The sequence below is a fragment of the Halyomorpha halys genome, unplaced genomic scaffold (assembly GCF_000696795.3).
Source record: "Halyomorpha halys isolate HHAL.00 unplaced genomic scaffold, Hhal_1.1 Scaffold389.1, whole genome shotgun sequence".
NCBI classification, from domain to species: Eukaryota; Metazoa; Arthropoda; class Insecta; order Hemiptera; family Pentatomidae; genus Halyomorpha; species Halyomorpha halys.
Genome location: NW_027109532.1, coordinates 826,119 through 839,595, shown reverse-complemented (window position 1 = coordinate 839,595; position 13,477 = coordinate 826,119). Strand labels below are relative to the sequence as shown.

General features: G+C 28.5%; 1 protein-coding gene across 22 annotated transcripts in view; it reads right to left on the bottom strand.

Annotated features, from left to right (window-relative positions):
- The window catches only part of PMCA (plasma membrane calcium-transporting ATPase 3), a 728,428-nt gene that overhangs the window by 134,306 nt on the left and 580,645 nt on the right, over nt 1-13,477 (bottom strand). For 4 of the 22 annotated variants that reach the window (XM_067047707.1, XM_067047710.1, XM_014422762.2 and 1 more), the window contains one exon: nt 295-372. The exons of the other annotated variants lie outside the window; for them this stretch is intronic. The gene's annotated coding sequence lies outside the window, so the exon portion shown is untranslated. The remainder of the gene's footprint in view (nt 1-294; nt 373-13,477) is intronic. 22 annotated transcript variants of the gene reach the window in all.

Sequence of the window (13,477 nt, the reverse complement as noted above, 5' to 3'; positions counted from 1 at the left end):
AATTTAAATCTTAATTTTTAAATATCAGAAGGGATTTTCCTTTAATGTGAAAAGTAAAATAATGTTGTTGTTTAAATCGTCGATATTTAGTGGAAATACCAGTAATAAAAATTGGTACAGTTCAAACTTATCTAATATATCTTATAGGTGACAGTGGACAAAAATATTTTTAATATTGGTTCTAAAAATAGATGGTTATACCTCCCTACTTTTGTTTTAGAAAGTATTATCTATTTCATAATTTTTAAAAATAATTATATTTTTATTTCTGCCATTAGAAATAATAATACATACCCGAAAGACTTCAATAATTATGTTTTGATTTTTAGATTTAGTTCGATTACTACGTGTTGTAAGATCAGTAGGTGTACACTGCAATGAAAAAACAAAAATCAGTTTAATAAGGATAAAAAAACCAAAAAAAAAACCAATAATCATAAAAAAATGTACCTGAAATGTTTATAAATAAAATAGTACTAATCATATAAATATTCTATAAAGTGGTTTCGTTTTGGTACCTTTTATATTTTTATATTTATATCCTGGTCATTTCTGACATACAGGGGTGGGAGAAGGGAGTCATCCAGAGGTATCCTATTCTAGCCATAGTATGGGGGAGGTCCAAGTTTCCATTTCGTGGGACCGCCAGAGAAATAAAAGTCGACCCAATGTGTTCAAGATATTATATTACTCCAAGTCTAATTTTTATTTCTACTTTCCTATGTTATTTTGTTGTAATTTAATTTATGTCACAATAAATATAGTGTCGATGCTATCTCTGTAGCCATTTTCTAAAAGTATATTACAGATCCTAATATTTCAAAGTAAAGAAAAAATGGAGTCGTTAAACTGAATAATTAATAAAAATATCTTCAAATAGTGTTAAGGTATTTTATCTGTTTATGCTAATAATATAATTTTTTTTCAATTTTTAGGCATTTTAAAACTTTGGATTAAAATAAAAAAAATAAAGCCAGTAAGTTATATATGACAATACTAATTTAAAAGTAACGGAAAAAATATTTTTTCAATAGGTCATTTGATCCCGTCCGTTCTTCTAGTGTTAATGAAACGGACTATCAAAGCAACGATAAAGCAGAACATACAATAAAATTGGTCTTTTGATGTTTTAAGTATTAACTCTTTTATTTTTTTAAAGAAAGAATGTACCAACATAATAACATTAAAACATGGAAGAGGACCCAAAGAAAACATCATAAATATAATTTTTATTTTCAAATATAGAAGTATTATACAAGGAAGATAATATTTTTGGAAGAGAAATTTCTGAAAATATTAATTGTACAGTCAATTTTAAATCAGATTCAAATAGCTTAAACCACCATCATTCTGAAATAATTGTTCAAATGAAAAATTTTAAATATTAAATGAATATAACCTTACAAAATAAAAAAACAAAATTTTTTGTTTCACAAAATTATATTATTTTAGAAATAGAAATTGGGAAAAGTATTAATTAAATTGATACAAAAGAAAGATGAAATATATTAGCACTAAAAATTGTTGATAACAGGAGGCCTAACGTAATGAAGGTAGGTGTTTTATTAGAGTGTAAATTTGCTAATATTGTAAAAATGAAAACTGTTAAATAATTAATATGAAGAAATAGTAAATATTTGGATGTAAAGAACCAATTTGTTTTTTGTTTTTTTTAGAAATTTATCAAAGTAAAATGTGCTATTAATTGATTAATATATTTTCTTTCAAAAGACTTGGCCATAGTAGCCTGTAACAGGAAAAAAATTAAATACTCGGAAGGGGTATTCATGATCTTTAGTTTAACATGTTAAATGGGAAAACTCATGTTAAATAGAGAAATATTTCCTTCTTTTGCCATTTTAAAACGATATAATATATAAAATGGTTGAGAGTCTGTTAAATGTAGAATGATAGAATGACTGAACAACAGACCAGCTGAGCTCATCTCCAATTTGTTAGTTTACTTGCTTGTAGTTTGTGTTTTGATTGTCTTGGTATTGTTTTGGATGTTTTTATAACTAATAAAGCATTGTAAGACAATAATTATGATGTAATGACAGTTGTTAATTAGATCATCATGATTCTCTTCCTCTCAAGTTAGAACATCAACAAGGCACTGAGTGGACATACTTTCAAACAACTTCCACTTTAGGCATGTCGTAATAAATTACTATAATTAAAACTTAAAAGTAAACGATAAAATGAAGTTTTGGAAGGAAAGGTTATAAAACAAATTGCTCAGAAAATCCGCTAGGAGCTCTTATGCATTTAACAAGACTTTAAATAGGGCAGTTCACAATCCAACACTTATAACATTTAACATGGTAAAACGTTTTAAATTTAACACAAAATCATCATGAATACCCCTATAGTAGAAATATAGTGTTAAGTGTTGATTGAAATGATTGTAAAAATATGAAAAGTTTTAGTTTCTCCTTGATGAAGACCTGATGGCTGAAACGCCGGAGAAAAATAAATTAAATGAGAAATAAAGATCAGAGGATATTATTGTTTTTTATTTAAATTACCTACTCTCAAATAATAAATTGATATATAATGTATTAGTAAAATAATTAATTTTTTTTATTTCCAAAATTTGCAGAGTTTGGTATTGTTAATATTATGAAACAGTTCTAAACATATTTGATGACGTGTTTGTTACACTGTTTGAATATTAAAATAATATTATATTACCGTTATAACATTTAATGTATGAAACAAACGTAAAATGTGCAGAAACATTAAATTTTTTGTGGATGAGGGCATTGAGGTCTTGGACTGCACTGTATCGCCATCAAGGTCGCTAGTTCGATCCCACTTGGGTCGATATCAAGCCAGAGCTATGCCATTCTTCTCTCTTAGAGCAAGGCGCTGAGGCCTAGCTCTTATATAGCTCTCATGGACTATTCACAACTCAATAATAGGTCATTTAATAAAAATAACTATTAATCCTCACTATAAATAACAATAGTTTTAATAAATTACTTGAGTTGCTACCAGCGGACTACGTTCCTAGATTCAATGGACAGCGAATAAAACAACTCTGGCATACAAAGAGATATATTTATAATAATAAAAATACAATAACATTTGTATAATTGACCCAATATGAATAATATATTATACCAATGACATTTATATTGAAAAATATAAATGTTTATACACCTTTAAGTTAATTTAAACATATCTAACCCAAACACTTTTTAACATATGGCATATTTAAATAGGGATCGCTTTTACAACAATGTATGCTTAACTTTTAGGAATTTTACACAATTTTGATGGAATACCAATTATATATATATATATACGTTTTTAAAAATAAAATTTGACGTAGGATACAATATGATTGACATATTCATTTAAAATATAAGAAAAAAAAATTGTTCCTAACTTTAGTTAATTAATATGTATTTTTCACTCTCTCTATATATAAAATATTTGGCTTTCCAGTGATATATTATATCACTATATTTATTCCCGGACATAGTTATTTAAAAAAAAAAAAAATGAAATTAACGGTACTTTATAGGAAGCCATTTTAAAAATTGTTCATTTAAACCCAGTCAGACAATTTATTCAGGACGTGACTTAGTTATTAAAGAACTTTTTTTTTATAACTATCTATGATTTATGGATTTGTTTATAGTTTTCAAAATTCATCAAAACTTACCTAAACATTACAACCTAATTTTATTTTAAACGAAAAGTTGAATTCCTCCCTAATGTTGATAATGAAGAAAACCCGATAAATTACTTAATTAACATCCTCGACTTGATTAAGGTTACAAAGAGGGCACTTCAGCCCCCGTTCATAATTTATTGTCTAATTAAGCTCCAACGTATCAGATCTTAATTGTAACTCTCGTTTGATTTAAATTCCCGGTTGGTTGCTGGATAGATTTAAGCACTTTTTAGAAGATAAAAATAATTTAAACCTTAAAATAAATAACTAATTTACAATAGAAAACCAAAGTCAAATCTTTTAGACAATCAGTTCTTTTATCTAAAAGTTGTATACCTTTTTATTTTATTTTTAATTCATGTTTTTATACATATTAAGCAATAAAACATCATGTTTTTTCCACCATTCTGTAAAGAATTTTCAATAATTTGGGTGAAATTATGAAAAAGCTTCTTTTTTTTCTGTACATCTGTACAAAATAATAAATACAATAAGTAAATATGAGGAATGTTTAATTTACACTTGAAAATCTTGGGAAGGAACCACCCATTGATGGTACTTCAAGCATTAATTTAAATTAGAAGGTCCCGTGGCCATCTTCTTTTCAGACGCCTCGGAGGATTATCAGGGATTGTTAAGGATGAGAGATTAAGAATTAGTGGGTTAGGATGGGTAAGGAGTTTGGAATGAAAAGACACATATCTGTTTAGGGCCAAATCTGCAACGAATGGGATGTTAAGGTATGAAAAAGTTAAAATACGATTTATTAAGAGGTATTGTTTGAAAAAAATCGATATAATTCAGAATTAATGATACGAAACTAAAATAACGTTTCCCTTTATTACACGAAGCTTTATAAAAAATGTATACAAAATATTATAATTTATTTTATTATCAGTAGACTGTTTTAATTGTTGCCATTAATTCAGGTTTATTAAATTTGACAGTCTCATTTTTTTCTTTTTATAAAAAAATTTTGTATGTTAAAAATATAAATTATACAAAAAATACATAATATTGTAATTTAAATTTGTGAGGGAGTGTAATAGTAACTTGTTTTAAATTGTTAAGGACACCAAAAGATAACATTTATAAATAAATAAAAAAATTTAAGAAACTAAGGTAATAAACCTGTATTAATGGTGTAATGTTTTAGAGGACTCCTAAATAGTATATTTATACAATTAGAAATTAAAACAAACCCTTAATCTTGTAATATGCCGTATTTTGCATATTTTTAATAGTCTCCATATAAAAGTTTTTACAAAGTACTAACTAACATCTGAAATAGATGAACAAATTTCACTCAATTTCTTTTTCAATATCATCATAATTTGACCTAAATTCTTGATAATGCTTAAAAAATTTGGAGAAAACAATTGTTATTAATATCTTGTTGCTTAAATATATATGATATATTAAAAAGTATACGTATCATCTCGCCATATTTTTAACTACAACAAAACAAGAGGTTTGGGCGACTTTCTACTGACTACAAATATTAATAATTAAGTAAATATTTAAGCAGTATATTTGGTATTATTATTTCTTGTCTCAGGAAAAATTAAATAAATTCATTTAATATTTTTATACATATAGTTGACACCTTATTTATATAAAACTGTAAATAAAATATACACAGACATAATTATGACATTGTAGATATGGGATAGTTTATTTTCCTTGTATATCAATGCGATAGAGGGTATCAATATATTTATCAATATGAAATATCAATTTAAAGATAAACTTCGTCTGGAAATCACGAACTTCCTTTTAACAATTACAAAGAATTAAATTATTCAACCAAACTTTACCATTAGTGATCATGAATAACGCAAGAAGGATGATTAACGAAAAATCCATTTAAAAAAATTGCTAGGCCAACGAAATAGGAATATGTTTTATATAATCTGTTAAATTAATTTAATAAATAGTTGAATTTTAGTTAATAGTATAGATATAGAAATAACGAGTCCTAAGAATTGCCATTAGAGAAAATTATGATATGCCACAACAAGACTCAAGGTTACATTTTCAATTGCCAGTGAACATGGGAAATTTCTTGAAGGTGGACAAATATATAATTGAAAACCCAGATTCGACATAGTTGATGATAATAATGATAAAATAGCTGACGACAGTATTTTCCATAAAGACCATATGTAGCTGATCTAGCCCGAACCAGACATCAATCCTTCTATTCTAAGGCTCTCTAACAACCCAAACCTACTAGTTTCTAACCTTGCTCCCTCTTCTATTCATGACATACCTCCGAGGGGCCTGAAAAGAAGATGGCCTCGAAACCGACTAATTTAGAAAGGTTATTGGAGTGCCACCAATGGTAGTTTCTCCAGAAGTCTGTACCATGCCACTGTAATAGAACTAATATCACATTTCCTATACATTTTTTTTTATTAATAAATAAATAGAAAAAAAGTATAGACAAAATTGACTAGTTTGTTGATGAAGGAATATCAACTTTGTTTTTAAATTGTAGCTGCAGTATGAAGATAATATGTGTGATCACATCTCATGTAATGAACATATAAATAACAAAATAAATATATTAATGAATAGTCACAGTCATAAGATGGTAAAACAAAACCTGTTTTATAAATAAATTGATCAGAAGATCTGATCCATTTCACGTTATAAGATACTTATAGTAAAATTACGAGAAAATAATTTCCATTATCAACAAATACGGAAAAGTTCATAGTTATTACCAATTCCGTACTATTTACCAATACGTATTTATATTGATTGGCAAATTCACTTCGCTGATCATGATTTATAGCTATACGTCAGAGCAGGTGCAAAAAATTTAACGATTCAATGATATAACCCGAGCTAAAGAAGACTCATTGGGAATGTAAACTGCATAGAATTATTTACTAACAAGGCAAACATACCTAAAAACATGAATTTTTAGAAACGAAATTTCCGTAAGAATTATCCCACGATACTTATGACGCGAGTGGAGATTTTGATTAAACTCTTAGCTACACAACCTGAACCTTAAGGTTAACGTGTCAATTCTATAATCCAAAAGCCTAAAGAGAATAGATGTTAGTTCGACTGGGAGTAACTGACAGAGTGCAGGAGGACTAAAAATAGATAGGGTATTGTCCTCTTGGTGTGGAGGAACTCAACCTGAAATTTCACAATAGTTTTAGGGACTTAAACCTTCATTATTGCTCCATCAATAAATTTATGGAACCTATAAATTCAATTTTTATTAAATGAAGGAAAATACCCTTTATTGGATCTATTTTCTGTAAATTTTATTACCTGCCAAAAATACATGAATTTCTTGTTATGAATTCTATAATAAATTTTAACTGCCCTAATGTTTCAATCAAGAATAAATATTTTTAATTCAAACAAGTTTTTTTATTATTATTTTATTTCATTATTAACATGCATTCACAAATATTTTTTTTAAATACATTGATATAATGTAAAATGATTCATAAAAAATACTATTATTATTATAATAATAAAATTAAACTTTTAAGTATAGTTAACAATAATTTTAGTAACGAAAAGAAAAAATTATCAAGAGTTTAGTTTAATAATAATTTGAGCAATAATTTCTAATGGTTTAGTGTCTAAACCAGATTTAACCTCCGGAAATGTCATCTATTAGTGGATGTGGGAGAGGTAGGAATAAGTTTATATTATATCCTTCACAATAAAAGTTAGAACCTAAAATGTTAGGTTTCAAATCCCACTTGGGGCTGAACAATTTTCACAACGTCTCAATTCAACCGTTTATTTTAGAAAGGGAATAATTTTTAAACTATCGATTTTCTGAAAATAGATATGCATAGAAGTCGTAGAAAGTGAAATTGTTCTAATAGAGTAACAAAATTTATTTGTTATTTTAGTACTGGAGTGATCTCTTTAACACTGGAGTAGTCCTATGTCATCTGGGAGATACCAAAGGAACAATTGTGAGTGTGGCTAGTGTTTGTTGAATCCTCAGTACCCTTCGTTTGTAATATCCTTTTCGACTAATGACAGCCATCTGCCAGTGTTTTGGTTTTCTCTCTACCAAGAAGTATCGAATTAAAAGCTCATTGATCATCACGCGACTACTTTTGTAAATACCTTAAATATATAACATCTGTTTTAATGCTAAATACTGCTGAAAATGAGATCAATACACGAATGTTTTAAGAAAATGGATATGATGAAATATTTTTTTTTTTAATTATTTATTTAATGTAATTTACAACTGTACATTTGAAAATCATGGGAAGGAACCACCCATTGGTGGTACTTCAAACATTAATTTAAATTAGAAGGTCCCGTGGCCATCTTCTTGATGAAATATTGAACGAATTTATCTAAAACGTTTTTCCTTTAAATATGTAATATCAATTTTCCTTTTTTCGACTCATAGGCCCCTTCGCGAGACTAGTTTATTCGAAATCAAGGGGCCATAACATGTATTTCCTTTGAAAACTATGATTTCAATTTTTTTTCACCACTAAGTTATGCCTCCTTACAACTATATTATATACATAGGTTCGTGAAAATAAATTTTAAGAAGTAGGTCTAATGAGTACGGGCCCGCTATCGAAATGGGGTTCGTATTTGTAATAAATTTATATTTTTAGACAGAATTAAAAAAAAAAAATTGAAACCCAAAGCAAGAGAAGTAGCTAGGAAGCTAGAAAATATGCTATTGAACACCTTCCAACGTTGGACGCTTCATGGTAATAATAATAATTATGTTCTTTATTTATCCTGGACTGATCCCTTTAGAATAATATTACAGGTGTCAGAATAAAGCTTTAGAGCCTGAGAGAAAATACAAAATTTTCAAAAAAAAATTTTTTATATCTTTATTGAAATTTACAACTGTACATAAGAATACATTTAGTAAATTTGCCGTAAGATAATAATGGAATGATACAGGTGTGTAAAGAAACTACCTAGCACTCTAATAACGTTTTTACATTAGAATGTCTCGAGGCCATCTTCTTTTCAGGCGCCTCGGAGGATTGTCAGGAATGGATGAGGAAGCAAGGTTAGAAACTAGTGGGTTTGGGTGGTAAGGGAGTTTATAATGGAAGGAGTGATATCTGATTCGGGCTAGATCGGCTACGTATGGAACATTAAGGTCCAAAATAAAAATGAAATTATAAACCATCATAAGCATGATTATAATTATGAATTATGAAGATAAAAAATAAACATCAATAATTAACAGAATATATAAAGTTAAAATAGAACAAATAAAACTATACAGGACGCAGTGTCTTGCCAACTACGGGCTACCAATGCCTAGCAAAGATAATTTGTCTTTCAGAACATTGGACTTGGACGTTGAGGATAACATAGGGGTAGCTCAAGGTTCATAGGTCAGTTTTGGTATACTCTCAGGAACCTGTACAAAACGTTCTCGCTAAATACTAATTATGTCTACAGCCAGAGTTAGTCGTAGGCGACGGTAGACAGTAGGTGCCGATTCGATCACGGCCGGTGCAGAGTAACTTTGATTTTGAAACTCGACCGGTAAGGGTAGGTTAACCCTCGGTCAGAAATGACCAGAAATATGGTAAAAAAATAAATCTACCGCCGGTTCCATGACTCGACCATATTAAACAGATCCTGAGATCCAGTGATTAATTTCCTTGAAGTACCCGTTACATTCTCGTATCTTCCATTATTCTTCCATGTTTCGACTACGGATGCCTAGTGAATGGAGGACTATACATTGAATTTTTGTTCAATGAAGAAAAAAGAAAAAAGACTAATGAACTGCTTTATAAGACTCATTTTCGGTATTCCCAGGCGTTCTTATATCTCACATTACTATTCCGAGCAAAGCTGAAAGTCCCAGTATCCGAAAATAATACCTCCTTGGTAAATTTATATTCCAATCCCTACTAACAAAAAAACCCTTCCTATATCATTGACCTCCTCACCCTACGTTTATCCATTAACCTACTAAGCACAAGAACCCAACCTACCGATCTTTATATCCCTACCTAGATAGAACTGCCTCCTTTGAAAACTCCTTTGCTGTCCGAACTACCTCATTACCCATATCTATCCGTAAAGCTTCCTCCTTAACTTCATTCAAACACAAACTATATGTTCTTCTCTTAGACTATCAAACTTCCGTGAACTTGGGAATAATAGGAAACTATATAAGCATGGATAAATATGTATTTTTTCTTATTTTATTTAGTTTAAATATTGTAATAGATTCACATAATTATGTCCAAACGTTAATGTAGCCAGACAAAAGCTACTAAAACTATTCCAAATTGTTATTTCTAGGGCACCACGTGTCCCAGAATAAAGATCGATTTTAATTTCATACATGTTTTAAAGAGTCATTCATTTTTTTTTCTTTTCTTTTTTAAATATTTTTTGTAATTGTGGCTGTAATTAAAAAAAAAGTAATTAACCGTTAAAAATGTTCCATAATGAAATTTTAATCAAAAAACAATTTGGTCAGGGTGTTGGAATTATAATCTAATAAAAATGAAATAAAAAAAAAAAACAGGATTAATTTCACCCGAAAACTCGCAGCTTTACGAAGTTACCTGTGGGTAGAAGGAAAAAGGGCACAGTCTGGTCTTTTTCACTTATAACAAAGCGAGATTAAATTAACCTAGTTCAAGCTCTTTTGATGACGTCCTCACTCACTCGGGAACACACCTAAAAGTCATTGAAATTTTTTATTTTTAACACAAAGAACTATTATTTTAATGGCTGAGAATTTTCGTGCCTTTCCTACCATTTTTAAAAAATAATTTGTGGCTTTAATTTCTTTTTAGAGGAGCTATTTTCTTTGCATATACTAAACACCTCCAACCTTGTGGGATACATAATGTTCTAGCAAGTGGTTGGAACGAAACATTAATACACGAGTATAAATAAAAATTTTTGCTTTTACCTTTAATATTTAAAATCAGGAGACGCTATTTCTCGAAGCTTTTATTATTTTATTAAGAAAACTGTTTTCTTTCTTTTTTATTATATCATGTAAATATATATAATTTATATATGCCCGATCACGGATTGATTAGTATGCTGTGTAATGTAGCTACCCGATGTATTTGGCCAGCATGGATGAATAAAGCATTTATCTCTCTTTATTTATAGATTTTACGAATCATAGACTAAAAAAAAAGGTATGATGAAAAAATATTGTCTGTATTATTATTATGGTGCAATAAACATTGTAAAGTTACTACCAATTGTATTGCAATTTAGGAAGCTATAATCTGGAATTATTTTTATAGTTTTTATTTTATTTTGTTTAATTAATATTGAAACCTTTAATTATTTTATTTCACTATTAGACTCAACTGGAATCTTACCCTTAACTAATAATAGTTTAAAAATAGTTAAATATTAATAGAAAGGAACTACGTTAAATAAAAAAAATCTCGTTAATTCCACCACTCTGCAGCTATATTAGTGCTTAATATCTTTTATCGTTTTTATTTATGAAAAATATTATTAACAGTTTTTCTAATTTTATTTAATATTTTAAGATTGTCTTTCATTTATAAGGTAATGTAGTAGTTGTAACATAAGGATACAATTAGTTACAAAATTGATATAAATTATATAAGCATGAATATAAATTTTAATGAAATAATTAACAAATTACAGTTACTATATTTCCTTGTTAATTAAAGACAAATAATAATTGTTTATGATTAATTAATCAAATACAATTAATAAGAGAATATAGTAGCTGTAATTTGTTTATTATTTCAGTATAATTTATATGCAGGTTTTTTTTCCAATCAATTTTGTCTGTATCCTTTTGAAATATTTGCTTAAAACGGGAAGAGGAGGCTTTAAGATTAATCGAGCAATATTTAAAAAGCGCCTGAGATAAAAAAAACGGCTTGAAACCCGCCACTCCCGCCCTCCGTGGTAGCTTCACAATCTGACTTTTCAAACAGACAGTTATAGCAAGAAGATTGATCGATGTACAACATGTCACAATCTCACAAGAGATCATACAAAAAAAAAAAGGCAATCCTTCTAGGCCGGACCCACACCACTAAGACCCCCAAGGAGCAACGGTCCTATATTACATTTGAAATATTTACTTAAAACGTGAAGAAGAGACTTTAAGATACATATTTAAATAGAGAAATATTAAAAACCTGAGATTGGAAAATGAATATATTTCATACAAGCTTCATTCAGTATTCTATTTTATGTTGTTTTTTTTTTTCATTTTTTAGAATAAAGGCATTGTTAAAACCGAATCTATGATTTTTCATTATGCTATGATGAGCCAGTTGTGTTACCTTCATATATTTCTTATTATTTTCACCTTAAAACCAGATTAGTTAACTTTTTTAGAGGTTTCACAAAATACACATTTAGTGAAAATTTTGGAAATTTATTCTATATATCACATTTTGTTTTCAAATGTCTCTATTTTACCCTTCTTATATGTATAAACGTAATCTATAAAAAAGGTTTATACTACAATAAAAATGAAAACGGGATCTAAAAAATTTGGATACAATCGAACTATCAGATTAAAAAACGAAATCAAATGTATAACGGAGTAGATGGGTAAAAAGTGTTAATAAATGCAAGATCTTATAGCGGGCCCTAGTTAATAAAAAATAATTCAATAATCGAAAGCAAATTGTTTAAATCAAAAACTATATATATAAAGGAAAATCTATGATATAAAAAAAATTATAGTAAGGAATCGGGTGTAATATTACGACGATTCAGTAATGGGATGCCTTAACATTTGAAATGTTATAAGTAATCTTCAATACCTCAATTTCAACCCTTTCTTTCATGCATTACCTTCCTAATGTCATATTGTAGTCCTAAATGAAATATTATTGAGTATCATATGGTTTCAAATTTAACTCGTTCAAGTTGAGACCACATGATCCTAATTTAAGACCAGTTGAAATCACATGATCTAAAGTTAAGACCAGGTGAGACCACATGATCTTAAGTTGAGACCACATGATCCTAATTTAAGACCAGTTGAAACCACATGATCTTAAGTTGAGACCACATGATCCTATGTTAAGACCAGTTGAGACCATGAGCAAACTATAGCAGGTCGATTGTTTTGTTGGTTCTTTGAAAATGGTGGACTTAATTTTTTTATTCTAAGGGCTGCATTCTAAAGCCTGGTATTTTCCGACTGGATATTATTTGTTGAATTCCTTATCGATTCAACCTGAGTATAAATAGTTCTAGAAAGTTTTTCCTAGCACATTCCGTGATTCGGTTTGTAAAAGTTAGTGTAAATAGTTTATAGCTCTTTGGAAGAAGTTTGGTTTCGTATTAGTTACGATTATATGTTCTCGGATCCTTTTTGTCAATTATAATTAGTAACATTGGTCAATTATTTACGTAGTTTTTTGTTATAGAATTATTTAACAAATGCCCTTCCTCACTAGCTTAAACTAGTAAATTTTTTAGCTATTTTTGTATGATTCCGGTTTTCGTCGTTTATTCCCTACCGAACTTGAAATAATATTTTAGTATTCTTTATCCTTATTGAGCTACAGGATCCGGCTGGGAATTGTTATTTTTATCTCATATTTCATTCCTTCCATAGCAGGTATCTTATTTTGAAGATACTTCCGCACAAAATTTATTTTTGTGAAATTTAGACGTTTCATTCTGTAAGCATTCGGCATTTTTATTGTTAAGTTAAATTAAAATATTTTAAATGTTCAGGCATTTATTACTGAAACGTTTTAAAATTACATCTGATTCCTTACTATAATTTTTTTTATGTCATAGATTTTCCATTAA